The sequence below is a fragment of the Mustela nivalis genome (genome assembly GCF_964662115.1).
Source record: "Mustela nivalis genome assembly, chromosome: 11".
NCBI lineage: Eukaryota > Metazoa > Chordata > Mammalia > Carnivora > Mustelidae > Mustela > Mustela nivalis.
Window position 1 is genome coordinate 6,390,740 of NC_139030.1, and position 24,397 is coordinate 6,415,136.

Genomic DNA, 24,397 nt, shown 5'->3' on the forward strand with positions numbered 1-24,397 from the left:
ATGGGGATCAATCACAGGACCCTGAGATCATGACCTGAGCTGAAGGCAGAGGCTTAAACCACTGAGCCACCCAGGCACACCCAGATGTTAGTTTCTAACACAACTATCCAATGAACATAACCAAGGATCCTTGAAGAAATGATTTATTCTAAGATTGGGGCAGGAAGAATACAGGATCAGCCTGGAACATCTTGCAGTGCCAGAAAATAATATAATGCTCAAAAAAAAAAAAAAAAGTGACAGTGATAGGTCTGTATCAAAGGGACACAAGATTCAACTGAAAGGGATCTCAATGATCAAGGCTAGAATAATCTGAGCATGAAAACAAATGTCATGTTGAATTATAATCCAAAGTACAGGAAAAAATATCCATGAGTAATCTAAATTGATTCAAACAAACTATTTGAATAAATATATAGGGGAAAAGAGACCCATCTCTTGTTGAAGAAGAATTTCAAATGATTTATGTAGATACTTTGCCCTTTGAGGTGGTAGAACATAGCTCCCCAGTCCTAGAGTGTGGGCTGCACATAGTGACTTCAAAAGAATACAGAATGGAAAGGGAGAAAAATAGTAAATTTACATTGAAGAAACTTAGCCAAGTGATCCAGGTTAACATCGATGGTAATAAGTCACGTCCATAGTGTGTATCCTTGACATAATGTAATGAGAATGGTAATTTACCTCTGTGGTCTTCCTCCCACAAAACACATCACCCCGGTCTAATCATGAGAAAATCATCAGATGAATCCTAATTGGAGGACATTCTATGAAAAACCTGATTGGTGCTACTCAAAACTCTCATGGTCACCAAAAATAAGGAAAGTCTGAGAAACTGTCATAGCCAAGAAAAACCTATAGAACCCTGATGACTAAATGTAGTATAGCATCATGCATGAATCCTGGAACAAAGAAAGGACTCTGGGTGGAAACTAGGGAAATCTAAATAAAATATGGGCTTTAATTAATATGGGTATTAAGGAGGGCACTTGTGATGAGCACTGGGTATTAATTGGAAGTGATGAATCATTAAATTCTACTCCTGAAACTAATATTACACTGTATGTTAACTAACTAGAATTTAAATAAAAACTTGAAACATTAAAAAAACAAAAAATATATAAAGTGAAAATAAAACAACAACAACAACAGAAATAACAAATCAGTACTGGTTCATTATTTATAGCAGATGTACCATACTAATGTAGGATCTTAATGTACCAAAGCCCAGGTATGTGGTATATGGAGATTTTCTTTTTTTTTTTAAGATTTTATTTATTTATTTGACAGACAGAGATCACAAGTAGACAGAGAGGCAGGCAGAGAGAGAGGGAAGCAGGCTCCCTGCTGAGCAGAGAGCCCAATGCGGGGCTCAATCCCAGGACCCTGGGATCATGACCTGAGCTGAAGGCAGAGGCTTTAACCCACTGAGCCACCCAGGTGCCCCGGTATATGGAGATTTTCAGTGCTATCATCAGATTTCTACAGATTTCAAATTGTTCTAGTGTGAAAATTTTATAATTTAAGTCAGGAAAAGGAAAACTTTAGATAAATCTTGTCCATGTGTTGCACTATTTTGAAATTAACCCCTCATTAATTCTTAGAAGAGCTTCATAAATCCCAGGGAATGAACATTTGCTGATTCAAAGATTTATCTTATGAAAAGCATAATGAATAAAAAAAAGAGAGGTGAGCAATATTTCAGCTTCATGGAGTTCTGCCATATTTATTTGGGAAAGACAATCCATAAGCACAAATTATCATCCTTAAAAACACAAAGAATACACACATACACACATACTAGCTCAGCATAAGAGAGAATATTCATATGCCACTTGTTCCCAAATTCCATCTTCAGCCTTTTCAGATTTGCATGATTTTCACAGTTTACAATGTTTCTTCCAGAAGAGATTCAATGCAGAATGTGGCCCATGTGTTGCAAGTTTAGGGAAGAATGGAAAAGTGCACAACATTTGCAAAAGTGTAGATATATGAATCAGCATTACATTTCAGGGGAACTTCAAATACCCGGTAAGATGAAAGAGAAACATGGTAAATTCAGTAACAACAAAAGTCAATTCTGTATTACACTAAGTACTTTAGCCTACACATCCAGTCACCCCTTTCCTCACCTTTTGCAGATAAGCTCACCTTCTTCTCTTCACAAGAGAATAGATTATTTGACACTGACTTGAAAACTCCCTTTCACCATTTGCTGATTAAATATGTTAATATGTAAAGAAATTAGAATAGTATGGAGAAACTAGTATTATTATACATTATTATTATATGGGATAGATAATGGAATATATATCTATACACACACACACACACACACATACACACTTTACTGAAGGTACCTCAAATTCAATATCTAAAAATAAAACTATTTTATTTCCCTTGAGCCCTACCTCTCTAACTAACGTTCTTAATTCAGTGACTGATGTAATTCCAAAAATCCGAAGCCAATGCAAAATCAGTTCAGTTCACTGTACCTTCTAACTGCGATCTGATTTGGTAACTCCTCACATTCCCCACTGCTACCACTCTGGTTCTTCACTGGTGGACTGATTCTCAGTCTGCTTCTATTTCTGTCATATCCATCTCTCCTATGAACTGGAGATAAAGTGACCTCCTGAAAACACCCATACACTGGCCACCCACGTGGTTCAGTTGGGTAAGTGTCTGCCTTGGTCTCACATCATGAACTCAGGGTCCTGGGATCTAGCCTCCCTGCTCAGCAGGGAGAAGAAAAGAATGCCCATACTTAGCAGGTTGTTTTCCTTTTTGTTATGACCAGGTTCCTGACTAATATTCTAGTCTCATCTCTTGTTTTTTTTTAATTTAATGATTTTATTTATTTATTTGACAGAGAGAGATCACAATTAGGCAGAGAGGCAGGCAGAGAGAGAGAGAGGAGGAAGCAGGCTCCCTGCTGAGCAGAAAGCCCGATGCAGGACTCGATCCCAGGACCCTGAGATCATGACCTGAGCCAAAGGCAGCGGCTTAACCCACTGAGCCACCCAGGCACCCTAGTCTCATCTCTTGATGTACTTCATTTTATGCCTTGTTTTAATTTTCTAACTTTCTCTATTTTTATATTTTATTTTAACTTGTGAAGTTATATGGTCTTCTTGTGTATATTTCTTCTGGACTATTCTATCACTTTCACTTCCTCATGGCTAAGTTCAGAATTCATCTTCAGTATCATCTCCTTTCAAAAGCTTTCCTAACACCTCCAGATTTGGATGGTATGGTTCTTCTGTTCCTTCACAGTTCTCCCTACCTATAAAGGAATCAAAATGCTTGTTATACTTTGTGCATGTGTTTCTCAAGTTGTCATCAGAATCATCTGGATGGTTTATTAAAATATCAATTGTTTGATCCACTCCCAGAGTTTTTCAATCAGTACTTCTGGGATGGGACTTGAGAATTTGCATTTCTAACAAGCTCTCAGTCAATGTGATTCTTGCTGATGTGCTCTAACTTCTCAGACTCCAGATGCTGCCGATGGAAGCAGTCGGCATCCCACGGGTAGACCCTGAATGAGGCATGAAGTTGCCATATCTTGGCTCTGGACTGAAAGAGAGAGGCACTGAAAGAGAGAGGCATTTACCACCAGCCCTGACTCAGGTGTACAGTTCTGAGAAACTACAGAGTCCAAGGAATCAGATGATTAGAACTCTGGGGCACTTTAAAGATGAGAGTCACAGACACCTGGGTGGCTCAGTGGGTTAAGCCTCTGCCTTCGGCTCAGGTCATGATCTCAGAGTCCTGGAATCGAGTTCCGCATCGGGCCCTCTGCTCAGTGGGGAGCCTGATTTCCCTTGCTCTCTGCCTGCTTCTCTGCCTACTTGTGATCTCTCTCTCTCTCTGTCAAATAAATAAATAAAATCTTAAAAAAAAAAAGAAAAGATAGAGTCATTTTTCCTCAAGAGCAAAGAAATGGTGCTGTCATTTCAATAAATAAAGACTCCCTATCATAACTATTATAAGTTATTATAATAATACACTTATTTAAAAACTGCAACATGTTCCTTAGCTAATCTAGTGCAAAACCTTCATTTTATATTTAAGAATAACTCCCTAGGACTGAAGTTCTTTATTTGTGGAGAGTCACATTAAAAATGGTGATCAATCAGTGCCGAGTACGTTCACCCTCAAGACTGAAAATCAGGAAAGGATACATTTTTGCAAAGGTATGCTTAGCAGGCAATATATAGGAACCCATGGGACTCTAGGGAAAGAATTCAGTGAAGATAGAGGTTTAATGTTCCAGGTATTCCAGTCGTAGAGAAGACAGCAGCAGTAAGAGGAAATCCAAGCCCAGCGACAGAGGCTGTTGCTGAAACAACAAGATAAATAAGCTTTAAGATTCCAGATGGGCTACTTATTAGCTATGTGATCTTCTCTGAGTCTCCATTTTCTCTGGTGTAAAAATGTCAAATATTGACACACTGGGATAACAGTAAATTATACCAGTTACCACTATTGCAATGCAGATAGTTAACATGGGGATTCTGGCACAGTAGGGTTTAAGTAGGGTTTGGTCATAGGCTGCAAAGTGAGACATCATGTCCTGTTCCGGGGTAAAGGATCTGAGACAGGCAATGTCAAAACTCCTTTGGAAAAACGCAGGCTTTTGGGGTATATTTCTTCCTGCAAGCCCCTTCATTTTTGTTCCTCTTACTTCTTCACCTACTACTCAATGTTAATATTAATTAACAGAGTCAACATTCCCCCAGAAAGACTTCAATGATTTGCTCAGACTGGGGGAAGTGGGAAGATGTCCTTCTCCTGGGCCCCAGGATGTAGTATCATGGTGCCATGCCTTCTCTGGCAGTCTCTCCTTCTTCAAGCCAGTGACTACATTGGTTCTCCCCCCGCCACCCCCTCCAGCATTTACCAGCCCTGACTCAGAGAAGCACTGCCTTCATATTTGTTGAGGTGAGGTAATCCTTCTAGAAAAAAATGAGCTCATCTTTGTTACATTCTTTCCTGAGAGCCTGATGGGTTCCTTTGTCTGGTGTTTTTGGTTTTTTGTTTTTGTTGTTTGTTTGTTTTTGTGTGTGTGTTTGTTTGTTTTTTGCAAGATACCAGCTCATTTCACTGTGTAGAGCTGGATGGAGACAGGGTCAGTTTGCATTCTGTTGGGTGTTCATTTCTTGACTCTATGCTGTATTCATATGCAGTATTCTGCACATGCAAGAACACTTTATCATCGCACATGATGGTGTAAAAGAAAGAACAAAATTAATGAGATTGGATCATGACATCAATGAGAGAGAGAGAGAGAGAAATCCTAGAGTCGTAACTATAAACTAAATCTACACCCAACAGCCAACTTCTTTCTCTTTGGCACACACCTGCTAGTGGAAGAAGGACACCAAATGCTGAAGGAAGGGAATAGGAGATGACAAATCTGCAACCATCTTCTGAAGCAAAAAGTCATTTTAGTCCATGACAATGACTGCCACCAGAGCCTAGAGGCAGGACAGTAATATGGAGCAAAATGTACTGTGGGTCAGAGACCAGGAATATGCCTGGAGAATAAAAAGAACTGCCCAGTGACCCCAGAAGCAAGTAGCCAGGCTAAAAAGCAGAGAGAGATGTCCCACAGTTCAGAAAGTTAATCACTTGTTTTAAGCAATAAATAAATCTCTGGAGACTCACCAGTGCTTAAATTCCACATCTTCTGAAGAGACAGTCCTAATCCCGCCTTCAAAATACTTGAAGCACAACCCATCCTCACACAATACTGCAAAAAGGAGTAGACGCTTTTTTTGGAGGTAGATGTATTTATTTCAGTCTTTACTATTCACTTGCCTACAATGCCTGGCATGCTGACAAAAACTTATAAAATATGCAAAGAAGCAAGAAAATATGACCTATATTCAAATAGAACAAATATAAGTCAGTCAATATAAATAGAGCCAATTTTTGGAAGTATTAGATAGGACTTTCTTATAGTGATTTGTAGCAGCACTGATGGATGAGTGTGAAATATAAACCAATACAATCTCTTTGGAAACTAGTTTAACAGTTTCTAGTAAGATGTAAGATTCAATTATCTTACAAGCTACCAATTCTACTCTTAGGTATACTGAAGAGAATTGAAAACATATCCACACAAAGACTTGCATATGAACAGAAGATCTTTTCAAAACTGCTAAAAAATGGACCCAAATTCACCAACAAGGAAATGGAGAAACAATCTATTGTCTATCCATACAATAGATTACTACTCAGCAATAAAAACACAGGATAAAAATAAATAAAAAATAATAAATATAAATAAATAAATAAATAAAAATCCAGTGGATTTTTGTTAATGCCAACATCATTAATGAATCTCAGAAATATTATAGTAGACAACAGAAAACAGATACCAACCTATGCATGCTGTATGATTATGTATTTCTTGAAACTCTAGGAAGATAATATAAATTTCTAGTTAGAAAATAGTTTAGTGATTATCTGGGACATAGCAGCTTGACTGGGTTGGGTACACAAGAATTTTCTTTTGCCTGATAGAAGTATTCTATATTTTGATTTTAGGTTGTATACATGATACACACACACACACACACACACACACACATTTGTCTCAGTTCATTAAGTATGGGGACATTTGGGGCACCTAGGTGGCTTAGTCATTAAACATCTGCCTTCGACTCACATCATGATCCCAGGATCCTGGGATCAAGCCCCGCATTGGGCTCCCTGTTCAGCAGAAAGTCTGCTTCTCCCTCTGCCACTCTCCCTGCTTGCACTCCCTCTCTCACTGTCTATCTCTGTCAAATAAATAAATAAAATCTTTTTTAAAAAATACAGGGGGACATTTTAATGTATGTACAAGTATATTTCACAAATCTGATTTTAAATAATGATGGTGAAATAATTGCATTTTGCCTCAGACAAAAGTGGAGAGATTAGTCCGTGTCAGACATGCACCACAAGAATTGCTGAAAACAGTTTTCAGGGTGACAAGCAATGGCTGCAGATGGAAACCTGCATCTGAAGGAAAGAGTGAAGAATATCATATAATACATTTTAAAAATGTCTATATATCTGTGTCTCTCCTTTCATTTACCATCTTTTCATCTATCTATTAGTTTTTCTTTCTACATACCCATCTTATTCTGTTTTACTCAGGAGCTACTTTTGGCTTTGCATCTCAGCTGGGACACATACCTCACTTTAGGATAATTGGCTATTCATATGTCTGATTAATTTGACTTTGTGTGTCTCAAGGGTATAGACTATGTTGGTCTTTTTTACCAATATTTTCACAACAATTAACATGGTTCCAAGTTGACTTGATAAATAATTTTTGTGAAAGAATTTTTTTTAATGCATAATTCCATAGAAAAAAATGAAAGAAAAACTGAATTGTTGATGCTGAAAAAGCTTCCTACTCTCCATAAGAAAAAGTCACTGACAAGATTTTAAAGTCTAGTGATCATTTGCCATATTTATTTATCACTGAAAGAAACACAACAGACTATTTCTTACTAAACATGTCACTTTAGGGGACATAACTAAACATAGCTTCCACACTAAACAAGCTAGAAATCTAACTGAGACTATTAAAAGGTCTATATGCCTCACAATACCCCAGACAGTAGGTATATTATGAGCCTTAAGTGTCCAGAAAGCTCTTTTTTTTAATAGTTGAAATTTATATATTTTTTATAATTGAAATTTATTTATTTTTTATTATTTATTTTCAGCATAACAGTATTCATTGTTTTTGCACCACAACCAGTGTTCCATGCAATCCATGCCCTCTCTAATATCCACCACCTGGCTCCCCTAACCTCCCACCACCCACCACTTCAAACCCCTCAGATTGTTTTTCAGAGTCCATAGTCTCTCCTGGTTCACCTCCTCTTCCAATTTCCCCCAACTCCCTTCTCCTCTCTATCTCCCCATGTCCTCCATGCTATTTGTTATGCTCCACAAATAAGTGAAACCATATGATAATTGACTCTCTGCTTGATTTATTTCACTCAGGATAATCTCTTCCAGTCCCGTCCATGTTGCTACAAAAGTTGGGTATTCATCCTTTCTGATGGAGGATATACTCCATATACTCCATAGTGTATATACTCCATATATTCCATAGTGTATATTGTTGACCGATGTAGCAGATGACTTGATGAGAAGGCATCATTTGATTTGAGCAGGACCTGAACAAAAGCAGAGAAGAGAGAGCATGAGCAGTTCAATTGGTACATCAGTTTGAGACATATTTTGTTTGGAAAATGGAGGACATTTCTAGCGACAAAGGAGACCAACTGAAGAGACAGATTTTTATATGCAAAATATTGTGAGATAAGACATGAAAGTTGTGTGGGATCAGATTAAGAGTGATATTGAAGGAAGGGGCAATTACTTTATCTATGATTACAGACATGCTGCCGGTGTCTTTTATTCCTTTAGAATAAACTGCAATCATTACACGTGCTACCACTTCTCCCGCCCCCTGCTCTCATATTGCTAGCAATTTCTCAGTGACTTTTATGTACCACTCTTGTGCGAGGCATTTTGTATACACTATACTAGAAAACTATCCCAACAACCCTAAGCCTAGAGAAAGATAGTCAGTCTACTGACATTACCCTAGTTTGGATAAGTAATAAGCAGCCGAAGAAAGAATTCTAATTGAATTCTACAACTCCCCCAAACCATCCAACTTTATATGATTACAAACAAGGTTTAGTGTTTCCGGCACCCCTTAGGCATAAGAAAATCCTCCATGCCCAAGTTACTGTCACAAGATGTGGTAGACTGAGCTTTACATTCCCCATCTATTTCCAATTACATTTAGATTCATAATCATGATCTCAGGAGTGAGATGTTTACTTCTCTGGGCCCTGCCCCTGGCCCTTAGTAGTCCCCATGCCTTGCAGAAGATGAAACTTAATGGTCTATGACAACTTGGAGAAAAAAATTCCTTCCCTAGTCGGAAAGCAACATTTCTTAGAATTTTGTTTCTTAAGCAGCTTGAAAGTTCCCAAGAAATAGGTTGCTTACAGATCTGGCTTCTCTCACAGCTCCTTCACTGGTACCACAGTATCTGGGAAAAAACTGAGCTGTGTTTGAAGAATTTTAGGGTGATGAGGTCCGCAGATTATTTTTTTTACACACCATTTCGTGAAATATGAAATGTTTCTAACAACGCAAATTACAAAATGAATGAGGATGTACGCTTTTCACTCTATGTGGTTCTCTCTGTGTAGCAGGGTTATTTCCTGGTTTCATAGACACAAATCACTTTTTAATGATCTTCCCATTCAGACATTTGATCTCCTAAAGAGCTGTTGGGTGCATTCAGCGATATTTAATGAACAAGAGCTGCATGGAATGTAAAGTAAGGGAGGGAATGGACCAATGGCTCCGAGTCAGGCATCATTCCAATATCTCAAGTCCTAATATTCTGCTTTAACATGGGTCCTTTGAAGTTGTCTTTGTGTGATTTCTAGAGCAACTAGGAGCCCCTGCTCACTGATTGGAAAGTTTCTGTCAGCTTCGTGGGCATTAAAGTCCTCAGAGAACAGACTCTGCCAGTGAGTTAAGATGATCAGACACAGCAGGTTAAATTTCCCTTGGAGTATTGTTCTTAAGATAGCACACGAAGAGACAAATATATCACCCAATTATGTCTGCATCGTGACAGAAGACATAGGCAGAGAAAAATCATTTTCCTGGTGAGTGGCCCTTAGGTCTTCCTGAAACGAAACAGTCTGACTCTGGGAAGGTGTTCCCTGCGTCACACATTCTTCTCTGCCAAATGTCTTCTCCCATTCACTTTTCCCAGCCAAGGTATTATCATTTCAAAAACACACATGTAGTGTTCATTTGAGGATGGTTTCTACTGACCACTGTAAATAAAAGCAGATATGAAGCATGATTTGGGGTCATGTGACAGAAACAGTTGATACAGGTTTTCTACAAAATGCTCATGATATCTTCCCAATACACCTAATAGAGGGAGGCCCATGAAAACATTTCTTCCTCAAATCCAGCAGGCATAGGAACATGTCCCCGAGGCTTTAAAAGATACCATCATTTATAACGACCATTTGGGGACTTGAAGCCCCCACATTTAAAAAAAATGCTTTTTGCATGTGTATTAATTCCATTTTTTCAACTAAACGCTAAATTTCTTGAGTACAAAAATATGGCCATCTGAATCTTATCTGTTATTGTATTCACATAACATTCTAGACCTTATTCTTTCTTAATGTGCTCTCTGACATATCACAACTCCATCTGTGCTGCATTGTAGACAAAATTACTTTGATTCAGGTACCAACTCACTAGCTGACTCATCAGCTGTATTCATTCTGCTAGAATGTTATCTGTTAAATCTTTTAAATCTGAATTTTGGAGGCATATTCTCAAATTCTCTTGACTTTATCTGGCAATTTGTAAACCAGATGGAATATTCTCCGGATGTCTTCAAAGGCATGAATTCTTCAGCTTTCAGATATCCTTTTTGTTGATTTTGTTCATATTATTAGTTGAATTTCAAATCTCAGTGACTTTTAATTATTCTGTCTTGGTAAAATCCTGCTTAACTGCCAGTTAGATGCTAAAACTTGCCTGCTGAGAGGGTGGTAGCCAGGACACAGGGTGATAGCAGGTTTTCCTCTAGGTGTGGGGATTATCCTGCTCTCCCCCATACCCTGAGGCAATAGCTGTGTAAGCAATTGCCCTCTTACCTGACCTTTGGGCAAAACCCCTTGCTGACAGCTCCTTCCCTTGAGCAAGGAGTGGGGGGAAACAGGAAGGTTTATTCTCTCTGAGTGCAAGTCCTTCAGTTTCTTGATTTCTTTTATCTGATGGTGAGAAGTTTCCCAGGACTTCTCTTTCTTGCATTTAAGGCTGTGCTGTCCCCTGGATTTATTTGTCTATGTATATCACTCATTTGTTTTCTAAATTTGGAAATTCTTTAACATATGTGGCCTGCTAACAGAACTTTTTAACAGAGCATTTATTCAATAATGAGTTACTGAACACGTGCCACATAGCAACTGCTGTTCTAGGGCTTGGAATTCAGCAATGAACCGAAGAAACAAAAACCTGTACTTAATGGGTTAGATTGGAGAATAAGATAATTAAGGGGAAAAAAAGAAAAAAAATATATATATATATATTCTAGTGACAAAGCTTAAGTGCTTCCAAAATTTAAAAAAAAAAAAAAAAAAAAAAAAGGAAAGAGAAAGATGGGAGGGAAGAAGAAGAGAGGAAAGAAGAAAGAACAGGGGAAGTGATAAAGAGTAACCGGGGATGCTTTCTCATACTTTGTGGGAAGCAAAGAATCTACGTACCATTGTGCAGCCACTTGAATGAAATAAAGGAAAGACACATGGATACATCTGGGAGAAGAAGAAATGACAGGTATAAAACTCTTAGGTAGGGCATGTTGGACATGGATACAGGGCAGGGGTTTGGGAAGGCCAGGGTAGGTAGAATTTTGTAAGCAACAGGGAAAAGAATAGTAAGTCAGCTTGAACAGACAGTTTCAGACCAAGGCACATTATGGAGAATTTTTTCTGTCATTTCAATTATATTATTGTGTTGTCAGCATATCAAAGGCATTATATCCTTGCAGCAAAGGGGCTTAATTGTTTTTAGCAACATTCCCCATTTATACTTTCCCCTTATAACATCTATTAATATTACAAAGAATTAGTGCCCAAGAAACGGTGTTTCCTGAGAATTTTGCAATAGAACCAGTTTTTACTACTTAATTATAATATCATGATTTTGACTCAGAGGTCAGACCTACATTTCCCAAGTTCTAATTAAAATGTCTTTTTATTATTTCAAATCTTGACCTAATCAAATATATTCCACTGCTGGCCCATTTCTGTACAGGTTGCAGATGATAACACACGTCCTCGGTCCATAATTTAAGAAACAGAAAAGGATAAAATTCTTTAAGAACTGGTTTATACTGACTGTTAGCCATATAGCTCAAAGGTCAAAGTAATTGTTAATAATCAGGTGATGTATAAATATCGGGGCCTTGTGTGAATTTTGGCTGTGCTATGGTGATTTTCTATATTTTGTATTAGTTCTAGTCAGAGATAAAATTCATCTCTCTTATAATTGTCACTTTTCCCCTTCATTCTATATTTTTAATATCTCATTTTTTTAAAGATTTTATTTATTTGACAGAGAAAGACAGTGGAAGCAGGAACATGAGCAGGGGGAATGGGAGAGGGAAAAGCAGACTCCCCACTGAGCAGAGAGCCCGATGTGGGGCTCGATCTCAAGACCCTGGGATCATGACAAGAGCAGAAGACAGATTCTTAATGACTGAGCCACCTAGGTGCCCAAATATCTTGTATATTTTTAAATGCTTTCATTTCTATTATAACATATTTATCTAAAACCAATGCAATTTAGGAGAAAAAATAAGAAATAGATTTTTTTTTAAATATCCCTACCTTTACCACTGCTATTCAACATAGTACTAGAAGTTCTATTATAGTTCTACTAGCCTCAGCAATCAGACAACAAAAAGAAATTAAAGGCATCCAAATTGGCAAAGAAGAAGTCAAACTATCACTCTTTGCAGATATGATACTATATGTGGAAAACCCAAAAGATCCCACTCCAAAACTGCTAGAACTTGTACAGGAATTCAGTGAAGTGTCAGGATATAAAGTCAATACACAGAAATCAGTTCCATTTCTTTACACTAACAACAAGACAGAAGAAAGAGAAATTAAGGAGTCAGTCCCATTTACAATTGCAACCAAAACCATAAGATACCAGAGAATAAACCTAACCAAAGAGGCAAAGAATCTATACTCAGAAAACTATAAAGTACACATGAAAGAAATTGAGGAAGACACAAAGAAATGGAAAGATGTTCCATGCTCATGGATTGGAAGAAAAAATATTGTGAAAATGTCTATGCTACCTAAAGCAACCTACACATTTAATGCAATCCCTATCAAAATCCCATCCATTTTTTTCAAAGAAATAGAACAAATAATCCTAAAATTTATATGGAACCAGAAAAGACCTCAAATAGCCAAAGGAATATTAAAAAAGAAAGCCAAAGTTGGTGGCATCACAATTCCAGACTTCAAGCTCTATTACAAAGCTGTCATCATCAAGACAGTATGATACTGGCACAAAAACAGACACATAGATCAATGGAACAGAATAGAGAGCCCAGAAATAGACCCTCAACTCTATGGTCAACTAATCTTTAACAAAGCAAGAAGGAATGTCCAATGGAAAAAGGACAGCCTCTTCAACAAATTGTGCTGGGATAATTAGATGGCCATATGCAGAAAAATGAAATTGGACTATTTCCTTACACCACACATGAAAATAGACTCAAAATGGATGAAGAACTTCAATGTGAGAAAGAAATCCATCAAAATCCTTGAGGAGAACACAGGCAGCAACCTCTTCGACCTCAGCCGCAGCAACATCTTCCTAGGAACATCACCAAAGGCAAGGGAAGCAAGGGCAAAAATGGACTATTGGGATTTCATCAAGATCAAAAGCTTTTGCACACCAAAGGAAACAGTTAACAAAACCAAAAGACAACTGACAGAATGGGAGAAGATATTTGCAAACGACATATCAGATAAAGGGCTAGTATCCAAAATATGTAAAGAGCTTATCAAATTCAACACCCAAAGAACAAATAATCCAATCAAGAAATGGGCAGAAGACATGAACAGACATTTCTGCAAAGAAGACATACAGATGGCCAAAAGACACATGAAAAAATGCTCCACATCACTCGGCATCAAGGAAATATAAATCAAAACCACAATGAGATACCATTTCACACCAGTCAGAATGGCTAAAATCAACAAGTCAGGAAATGACAGATGCTGGCAAGGATGCAGAGAGAGGGGAACCCTCCTGCACTGTTGGTGGGAATGCAAGGTGCAACCACCCTGGAAAACAGTATGGAGGTTCCACAGAAAACTATAGAGCTACCCTATGACCCAGCGATTGCACTACTGGGTATATATCCTAAAGATTCACATGTGGTACTCTAAAGGGTCATGTGCATCCAAATGTTTATAGAAGCAATGTCCACAATAGCCAAACTATGGAAATAACCTAGATGTCCATCAACAGATGAATGGATAAGGGAGATGTGCTATATATACAATGGAATACTATGCAGCCATCAAAAGAAATGAAATCTTGCCATTTGTGATGATGTGAATGGAATTAGAGGGTATTATGCTAGCAAAATAAGTCAATCGGAGAAAGACAACTATCATATGATCTCCCTGATATGAGGAAGTGGAGATACAATGTGGGGGCTTTAGGGGGTAAGAAAAGAAATAATAAAAGAAGGTGAGATTGGAGGGAGACAAACCATAAAAGACTTAATCTCAAAAAACAGACTGAGGGTTGCTGAGGGGAGGGAAAGTGGGAGAGGTTGGTGGGAATATGAACTTTTGGGAGAGTATGTGCTATGATGAGTGCAGTAAAATGTGTAAACCTGGCGATTCACAGACTTGTACCCCTGGGGATAAAAATATATTATATGTTCATTTAAAAAATAAATAAATAAATAAATATCCCTACCTATAAATAAATAAATACCCTAACTACACTTGCTGTTCATGTTCATACATGAGTTCCCTTTCGTGCTGATTTCATACCTGTAAAGTAGGTATGACTAATTCCATTTTTAAAAAATAACAGTTAAAAATTTTGCTGTGTTATTTACAGAAGTACATTAGGAAGAGAGCAGAATCAAATTTCAAATACTTTCTAATGATAACATCAATAATAAATTATATCCATTTACCAATGTTTATAGTCAAACAACACAAAAATGAAAGATATAACCTTACCCTGAATAAGAGCACTGCTTAGTTTAAAACACCCCAGGGGCGCCTGGGTGGCTCAGTGGGTTAAGCCGCTGCCTTCGGCTCAGGTCATGATCTCAGGGTCCTGGGATAGAGTCCCGCATCGGGCTCTCTGCTTAGCAGGGAGCCTGCTTCCTCCTCTCTCTCTCTCTCTGCCTGCCTCTCTGCCTACTTGTGATCTCTCTCTGTCAAATAAATAAAACCTTAAAAAAAAAAAAAAACCACTCCAGGAGCACGTGGATGACCTAGTTAAGTGTCTGACTCTGGACTTCGGCTCAAGTCATAATCTCAGGGTAATGACACTGAGCCCCAGTGGGGAGCTCTGTGCTTAGCATGGAGTCCCCTTGAGATTCTCTCTGTGCTCCTCCACCCCTCTCCTTGCTCTCTCTTTCTCTAAATAAGTAAAGACAATCTTAAAAAAAGATAAAAAAGCTTAATGTTTAGGATCACACCCATAATACTGACAATTTAATATGTTTTTCTACACATTATCAAATTTTATCTTTTATTTTTCAACAACCTTCAGTGTGCAGATAAGTAAACAAATGCTTTGATGGATTAAAAGGTTTGCCTAAGTCCCACAGTTGCAAAATGGCAGAACTGAAACTCAAATTCTGCTCCTCTGTACCAATCCATCCTCCACAGAGCTCCTGCTGTCTCCCTATCTTCACCTCTACCTATACCCTTTGAATGGTAAGTTCAGTGAAGATTTCTTTCTGGGGTAAATTATCTATCACTAGATATAAACCCAAGGACTTAGAAAATGAACACAGTCGTGATTTTTTAAAATATATGTTGAGCTCACTTATCCTGCCTGATCAATATATGAATACAGTGGATGTAGCGGGAAGGGGAAATGTGCAAGACAGAAGGAAAATAGTATTATGCAAAGTGAATACAGAATGTGGTGACAAGTTCTGCATGATTTAAGAGCAGAGGAAAAAGATTGGTCTGATTTTCTTCAGGATGAACCCTTGGTCTATCCTCATTTCACAAGGGAACAGCGTATCTCAGAAAATGAATGTATCTTCAGATTTTAATGTCATCACCATGGAAGTCACTAGAAGGTGTTGTTGTGACCTTCCCCCGCACTGGAGGATTTCATGATGTATGCTCTGTTGATGAAAATTCAGAAGACCAGGGGAGCTGATGAAATACAGCTAAGTGATTCAGAGAGTAAATATTAGGTTCGGTGCCTGATTGCCTCGTATTTTAAATATTTCAATGCTGCCTGCATGACTGGACGGGAGTAAAGTACTCACTATTTAGCAACTTCAGCCACAAAAACACCTTAACAGCATCATTCAAAATGTATACTGTCCTCTTTAGAGTAATGGGCTTTTGATGATAGTAATCAAAGAATGCTGCCTTTGTGGATTGGAGTCATAGCCATGTTGAGAAATGATGACTGTTAAGGACATTTCTTTTCAGTAATTGTGTGCTTTGCTCAGTCCCTTTCTCTGATTTAATATCTGTGGCAGTGGGGTTGGAGGGGGCAGGGTTTCTCTCCCCCTAATAGAATGGGAAGTGACATTATGGAGGCAGATACCAGTGGCAGAGATATACAAAATATGTGATCTGCAGAAATAAGACGCAGTCTGAGAAACAGCCAATGGGAAAGATTAGAGATCAGAAAGAGGGCAGGTTGCATACTAATGCAAGCCAAGATCCAGAAACCTGGGCTGTGAGCTTAGGAGATAGGATTTAGGTGAAGGATGCCAAGAGGGTGTGATAGGCTGGGGAATAGCGCATAATGCTTGGGGTTGGGGGACAGAATCTCTGATTTCACCTTGCCTTTAACAGAGAAAGGGGACCAATTGCAAGGGACTGAGAGATGAGAGCATTTAAACAGAAAATGTTCCTATTCATCACATAATGAGTCTCTGTCGTAAGACAGAGTCTTCTGCCGTAAGTGCTCTGAGGGGACGCTGTTCTGGGAAATGGAATAGTAGGATGGAAAAGGGAACTCAACTCTAAGCACTTTGGTTCTATGAGGCATTGGACATTTCCCCGTTGTAAGAGTTCCCCAGGAGCCACATAAAATATACATGAGTAGTTTGGTAACTCAGGAAAGGTTTTGAACCTGGAGTCTGGAAGCATGGGCTTTTGTCTTAGCTGTGCTGCTTAAAATTACCGTAATCTTTGCCATTCTTTGAGATACTGTTTCTGGCCTTGAAGATACAACATATTTATAGATATATGTGTAGCATTTGTCAACCACTTTGTATGTGCCCATTATATCATTTAATCCTCATAAAAATCCTTAAGGTATTATTCTGCTGCTGTACCATTTTAGAGATGACAAAACTGAGACCTAAAGAGTTCAGTATCTTGTAGAACCAAGATACTCTAGCAACTGACTAGTAGGGTGTGGGGTATGGTGGTGCAGCTTCATGCCTTCTCCTATCTACTTTTATGAGCCCACTTGGTTAGGAATCTATTAGCATAAAAGTTGAATAAATAAATAGAACTATTTTGTGGCATTTTACTGCAAGACAAGTAGAAGAAGGGAACAAAAAGGATTTAAAAATATGTATCCTATAAACATGGGACCAAAAGAGATGGGTAAATCTCCACACACTGATCTATCACCAAGTACATTTTTTTGCACAAATTTTTTACCTTTTTTTTCCCCTCCAACAATTACATCTGAAAGATACCATATAGTTTGCAGGTAGTTTTAGATTATTAGATTTCACCAAGTGTTTACTGTTAGGGTCCATAATCAAAGGAGCGAGACTGATACAAAAAGGTCAAGCAAAGCTTTATTTCGCGCCAAGCATCAAGAATGAGAATGAAACCAACCAGTCGGGGCGTCTCTTACAAAGAGGCAACCACTCCCAGCCTCACAGACTAACTTTTACAAAGGTAGTTGAGCCTGGCTGCACACACAGGGCCAATGAGATTGCAGTACACAGAGAAAACCACACAGTCATGCTAGGTTTGCAACACACAGAGAACACTGCACAGTCATGCTAGGTTACACTCGGGTGGCCGATTGAATTTCAATTTACACTAGTAGATATATGTGCCCCACTGATTGGATGTCTCCACCTGGACTGACCCACCCTTGTATCTAGGCTTTGCAAGTAAATTCCTCTGGGAGGGGCAGGGTCAATCTAAGTTCACTGCATAAACACAAAATGACTCCCTCTGGCTAAGCAGGCCCTTACATTCACATCCCTTTATACAGTTACCTCTGTCTTTTCCCATGCCCCAAAATAGAGTTGCCTCTCAAATGAACTGCACTGGCAATCTGCTCCTTTGTGCATTTTCTAAGGTTCTAAGAAGACTAACTAGTTGATTAATCAAACACTAAGATTTTGGGTCAGAATATTACCCTTACATTGAAAGATTCATTGTTCCTAAATTACGGAGCATTAACCATGTTAGACAAGGAAGTAGGCTTTCAATTGGCTGAATCCATAAAACTCCATTTTGGCATGAGAAAACTACTATCCAGCAATGAAAAGCTATCTTGGCTAATTTCATACAAGTTAATATCAGGGCAGGGGCTGGAATTTGTGTTCTGGTTCCTGATTCACTGGACCTGTCTTTACCTTTAGTTCTCTTTAAGGAGCACACAAGACATTCCTGAGGCTTGAAGTCTCGCTAAGGATGGCAAAAGCCAACGTGGGATCTAGCTGAAAGAAACCTGACCTGCTCTTGAGCTGTTTTTTATGGAAGAACTAGGACTGGGTGACTCTCCCTTCGTTCGTGGCAGACATCAGCAGCTGGTCGTGATGGTTTCCAGCTTGACATCACCTGTCTCTGGGTGCAGTCTCCTAACCAGCCATCACTAGCTCATTTGTAGTGGCCAGTTTGGTGGCTGACTCACAGAGGAGAGCTGCAAAATGTAACTCCCTATCAGCCCTAGCCAAAGAAAGTTTAGATACTGATTGGTGCTTGCAGGCACTGTGATCTCCAGAAAGGTACTACCTATGAACTTCAATTTTCTCAATATACAAAATGAAGATGCAATTGTTTCCACTTCCAAGAGCAGTGCTTCTCCAACTTTGGTGTGCAGCAGATAATCCTAAGAATTTATTTCATCACAAAGGCCCAGTCTTGCTGAAATAAAGTTCCCCGTTTAAGCCTGTTTGAGAACCATTGCCCAAGAGCATAAAGCAGTGCAGGTAGAACATTTAATAGTATCTGGCACAAAATAAGATCCAATTTATTATCATTATCCCATCCTGTATTAAATGATTTTAAGATCCATTCTAATTTTAAATGTCTATAATTCTGTGACTCTATGAAAAAGATGCTTTAACAATATATGGGGAAGTTAACTAACTGAAAGGAATTCTTATCTCTACTCAAACAAAATTAAAAATGCTATAAAAATTGTTAAACACAAATAGAGTAAATATGCACTTAATAGGTTTTAACTACCCATGAGTAATTGCTACTTAATAGCAATATAGAAAACAATATAGAATAATGGGAGGTGTTACTATGAGAAGAATAGAATTCTGTATTCCTGTCAGTGATGTAATTCAGTAATAAAAGCAAAGTAATTAAGTGGCTACTTTAAGTCTTGTGAAATGTGCCTGAAGTAGAGCCTTCAAGACAGACATTAATTCCTTCTAATTGACAGTTTGCAAGGATCTGATTTCTGCAAGTCCTGAGCTGAGTGAAATGCAGACAATTGCTTAATGAACCCAACCAACACTTTGTACGAATTTTTATGGAAAGTAAAATTCATGAAATTCCATTTCAAGAGAATAAAACAGTGTGCTCCTCTAGTACCCGACATTGCTAACAACCTTTATCTTCAGATATCTGATGTAATGTCTGGTATCTCTGGAACAAGTTACAATGTCATTGCCTTGGGAGTGCATGTGATTTCAGCAGGAAAAAAAAAAAACAAAAAACAAAACAAACAAAAAAAAAAACAAAAAAAAAAAACAAAAAAAAAACAGGTGAGAACCAGGCACAGATACAGAGTCATTAAGCTTAAGATCAGGAAACACTGCAGTGGTGTAACCTACTAGGGAACACCATGGGAGATGCAGCTTTGAAAACGAAACTCATAGCCTAAACTGTTACTTCTTCTTCTTTTTTTTTTTTCCCCCCAGTGGCAAATATGCATGTGGAAAACAAGTATCAAGAGATCAAAGACACAATTGAACACTTATAATGCATTGGGCATTATCCTGGACATCTTACTTATTTACACTTCATCTTAATCTAAAACTCTTATAAGAAGGTATTGGTTCTACTTAGAATTCCTAAATAGACTGATTTTGAGACATGATTAAATAAGAAGGCACCAGGTAAACTATTTATTACCTTTTTCAGTTCATTTCCACAATCTACAAAGAAATAGGTTTCCTGGTTCTAACAGCATATTTGGATATGCTGCTTCAGCTTGACCTGGAGCCCTTCCCCTCCTGTTAGTTTGAGTGTGCTGTCTCTTCCATTTCATGTAACAACCTCCTGATAGCAGACATCTAACCTTTGCCCCAATTCCATTCCACTGCCGCTGGCTGGGTAGAACAATCTTGCCTGTCTCTTCAACTGGGAGGGAGATTGCATCATTCACACATTTCCAAACTGTATTGAAAAATAGTTTTTTGAATGAAGGGCTCTTTAATTATCTAGATATTTAGTATCTTATAGATGGAACATTTTTAGCATCTTCAAAACGTTTTAGAAAGCACAAGATGTACTAGAACAAAGGGTTCCTGCATGGGGCTATTATTTTAAAGTTATCTTGATGTTCCTGTAAGATATATACTGAAACTATCTGAACCATCTTGCTGTGCAGTAATTATACTTTCTGTTAAGTCAAAACACAATGCCTACCTGAAAATGACATGTTGATTCTATTGGTGCTATTATCCTATTTGCTTAGACAGTGTCATTAATATGTGCTGAGTTTTCATTTAATAAAGTTACACTTAAACAATTAACAGATTCAGAGAATAAACAACTTTTTCTTCATTATAACATTTCTTTTTTCTTTCCTGAGTTGTTAGGAACTGGCTTTCTTAATATTTCATGTATCTTCTGCTTTATCCATGCTTCCATTGTTGAAATGCAAGCCTCTCCCTCTGTGCAGGGATATCAGGAAATCTCTTTCCAGACAACCCATTCTAGTTCCCTCTGCACACTCCAGCAAAAAACATCATTGTAATTTGCACGCCAACTCTCTAAAAACTTTTCAATGGTCTGAGTTAACAGGATCTGAAATGAGGAGGTTTAAGAGGACCAGGGAAGCTGAAAAGGGATGATAAACAGTGGATGTTGCAATGAATACAAATTGGGTGGGTCCCTCTGTTAGGGGTGACTTGTGTGCCCTTAAACATGGCTATGTGGGCTAGAACCATCTACTTAAAGAGTTCCCCTGGATACTTGCTAAAGAAGGCTGTGGGTTTTCTTAATATCTTGTCTTGATCCCTTTGTTGCTTAGTTGTATCCATATTGAAAACTTAGAGGAAAGAAAACCTCAAGCTTGAAAAAATATATATACATGTATTACATCCGAGGTTAGTAACTCCCTGTTCCCTGGGACATTTTTCTTCTCATCTCATATTCTTTCTCAGTTCTTTATCAATGACTTTTGTGTTTATTCCAGATGCATCATTTTAATGATCTCATAAGGAAACTATTCACTTTTTCAAGGAATTTGTTGCATAGACAAGGTCTATAAATAAAGTCCAAGCTCACTTTTACTGAACTAGATCAGCAAAGACTTTCCTTAACACACACTGCTATCCCTTGTTAAGTACAGATCTTTGTGCATGTGTGTGTATGTGTGTGTGTGTGTGTTTGTGTGTGCATTTCTCCTTTCACAGACTGAGACCATATTTGCTTCTCTCCATTTCTGCATCCCATTCTACAAGTGTGCGTTTCTTATCTCCTATCTGTCTTGTGGGTTCATCCCTGGGCTGCTCAGGCTATATGCTGCCTTTAGGTTGTACTCCTTTTGCCCAAAACCCAGTAGAAACCAACACCAAGACATCCCTTACTAGAAATTAATAACATCGTAATTTGCCAATTTTGAAGCAGAAAAATTATCCCTATATAATTATCCCTAATGCTAATCTGCATTGCTTGCTATGTACCTTTGATTTGAAAACAGAGATACTAACCAAGTTTTCAAAAATGCAAATCTCATACATTCTTTGATTGATGCCATTTTAAAAGTAAAATTCTATTAATTGATTTTATTCAAAGCAGTAATTGTTTGCAGTCCATACTAGTTTTCTTGAAGAACTATTTGTAATTTAATTCTCCAAAATTTGAGGTCAAGATAAAGAAAAATGCAAAATAAATAAATAAGTAAATAAATAAATGATTTAACCCCTTACCCTTATAACTAGAAAATAAAAGTAACATTTATAGCAGGTAAAATTTTGTGATCAGTGCATTAAGAACCATAAAGCAATAAAGAAAGTAACTAAACATCTAGAAAAGTGAGCAATTAACAGAAGCAGACAAATTACAAGAATAAAAAAAAAAAAACCTCTGTTACTACTTTGAGTATGATTTTAAATTACTAGAAAAATCAGATTAAATAATACCAACTTTCATTCAGAATACAAACATTAAAATGTTTGATATTATTAACTCTTGGTGACTTAGGAAATTGAAATGGTATACATTTCCATGTGAGAATAAATTGGCACAAGGTAACTGAATGGCAATTTGGAATTGTTATTAAAATACAAAGTATGAATATCACATGACCTAGTGGGCTTTTGAGGCATTGTCCTTAGAAAAATATTCATAAGTGTATACAACAAATTCCAAAAGAAGATATTTACTTCAGCAAAAAATCCCAAAATCCACAAAATGTATTAAAAACATAATTGTGGGTGCCTGGGTGGCTCAGTGGGTTAAGCCGCTGCCTTCGGCTCAGGTCATGATCTCAGGGTCCTGGGATCGAGTCCCGCATGGGGCTCTCTGCTCAGCAGGGAGCCTGCTTCCTCCTCTCTCTCTCTCTGCCTGCCTCCCCAACTACTTGTGATTTCTCTCTGTCAAATAAATAAATAAAATCTTTAAAAGAAAATAAAAATAAAAATAAATAAAAAAATAATTGTGAAACTGATATATTTATACTTTGGAATGTTATGTAGTATTTATAATGTTGAAACAGACAGAAATATACTGTTGAAGAAGCTTCTGAAAAAATGATATGTATTGGATGATACAGTTTATATAATTAAATACTTTTTTGTGTGTATACAATATAAATGTCAATGCATTATGAAGTGTTGAAAGAATCAACAATAAGCGAAGACTGATATCTTAGAAAAGTAGGTGGGAAGAATAGGAGGCTGTGTGTGAACGCTGTAGGAAAAGGACAATTTTGCACATCTGTAATATTTTAATTTTTAGTAAAAAGAATACATTCATATATTCCCTATGTAATTAAAAATTAACCCCATTTTTATCACAAATAAAAGAAATAAAGATGTTCTATAAAATTAGCATGTATTACAATTTGCAGCATGCTTTGAGGCTGTGTAGATTTTATTCCTGTCGTGATTTTGAGGATTTATTAATCCTCAAGCACCACTGATGCATACTGTCAAACCGGGGGAGGCTGTGTGACTCACGGCTAAGCACATGCACTTTCAGGTCCTGTTTGATTTCTGGGATCACCACTCACAGTTGTTCAACATTGTCAGATGGCTTAACCTGCCTGTGTTAGCACCCCCTCCCACCAGATCCCATGTATTCCATAGGACTATCCAGTGAAAGCAAGGCAACAACAAGAACACCACCACCACCAGCAACAACAAAAAATCCAGAAAATGAGAACAAAAAAAGTAGCACCCATGATAATGGCAAAAATAAATGAGATCCTCTAAAAATCTTTAGACCAATGTAAGGCAAATAGTGAACCCTCAGGACACAGGAACTACTTCCGTTCCCTGCTGTGCAGAAAGCCTCCTGTTTTGATAGCTTTCTTTACACACTCACACACACACACACAGAATTTTTTTTTACACACACACTCTTTTACAAATGAATTCACAAAAAAGCAATATTTAAACAATGATGTTAAAAAAATGTGAATTGTATACTTAAAAGAAGCATAAGGATGTAATATTTTTAAAATTTTCTTTTAAATTCCTCCTCATGTTTATCTAGGGTGAGTCTCAAAATACTGTTCATTCTTTTCCATAAACTTGAAAAATCTCAGCACTTATCAGAAAATTTGAATAAGTCATCACTTTATCATATGTTGAGTGACATAAAACACCAAAACACTGAACTGAGTCAACTTAAAATTGGCTCCAATGATTTACAACTTCAAACTCTTCATTTATTTTGGTTTAAGTTTGGATCTGTCACACACTGACATTTTTATATGTTACCAAAATGTCACCATACTAAGGCAAAAGAAACTATTATATCAAGTGCCCTTGAAATGCTTCCAGCTCCCAATTCTGCATTAGCTGTGGTTGATGTACATGACTTATATGGGGAAGTGACATTTTTTTTTTCATAGAGTTCTGAAGAAAATGTTACATTTGAGAAGCCAAGGGTTTATGAGGCAAAAG